Source organism: Suricata suricatta, chromosome 6 (genome assembly GCF_006229205.1).
Source record: "Suricata suricatta isolate VVHF042 chromosome 6, meerkat_22Aug2017_6uvM2_HiC, whole genome shotgun sequence".
In the NCBI taxonomy this organism is placed as follows: Eukaryota; Metazoa; Chordata; class Mammalia; order Carnivora; family Herpestidae; genus Suricata; species Suricata suricatta.
Window position 1 is genome coordinate 111720091 of NC_043705.1, and position 1041 is coordinate 111721131.

Sequence of the window (1041 nt, forward strand, 5' to 3'; positions counted from 1 at the left end):
TCACAAAACAAGTCTTAGAAAATTCAAGATTTAAACCTTACCAAATATCTTCTCTGATTACAATGGCAAGAAAAAGTAGAATTTAATAACAAGAGGAAAACTGGAAACTTCAGGAACACATAGAAATTTCGCAAAAATCTCCTGAACAACAATGGGATCAAAGAAGAACTTAGGAGGAAATAAAAAATTTTGAGACAAATGGAATGAAAACACAACATACCAGAACTTGTGGGATACAGCAACGCAGTTACAAGAGGGAAGTGTATAGCAACAAATGCTCATACTAAGAAGCAAAAAAAAAAGATCCTAAATAAACAACCTAATCCTAAATCTTAGGGAATTAGAAAAAAAAATGAGAACTTCAACTCCAAAGTTAGCAGAGGAAAGGAAATAGTAAAGATTAGAGCAGAAAAGCAATAGAAAAGACCAACTGAACTAAAAGTTTTTCTTTGATACATTCAAGAAAAATGATACAATTTATTACTTGTTCATAAGCTACAACACAGACTGCTTAATACCTTTCCTTAAATTCCACCTCTATACTACAATATACTTGAGGTCCATGCAAAAAGGTAGCTACCTTTTATGTAGGAAATGGATGATTAAGTCTTTGGTGTTGTAAAAGCAACTTCATTTAAACATAACCACCCCCACCACCAAAAAAAGAAGAGGAAAAAAAAAAAAGTAAAGAAAACAATAAGGGAAAAACCCAAGACACACTTCTATCATAGATAAGCTGCTGTATAGCGATTGCCACTTCAGAGAGCTGTGAAATTAGGTGATTAACTAGTTGTTACTTAACCTTCTAATTTCTGTATAAGTCTAATTACATGAAACAGAAGTTGGTGTTTTGATTTTTTACTTTACTTTTCTGTTTGGTGTGTCATTGTAACTACTGTATTGTAAATGATGGAAAATAATTGCATATGTTAAAAAAATATGAAACTTTATAAAGTAAAAAAATAAAATAAAATAAAATTTCAAAAAAAATACACTTTTGCAATTTAAAAAAAAGTTTTTCTTTGAAAAGATAAAATTAAC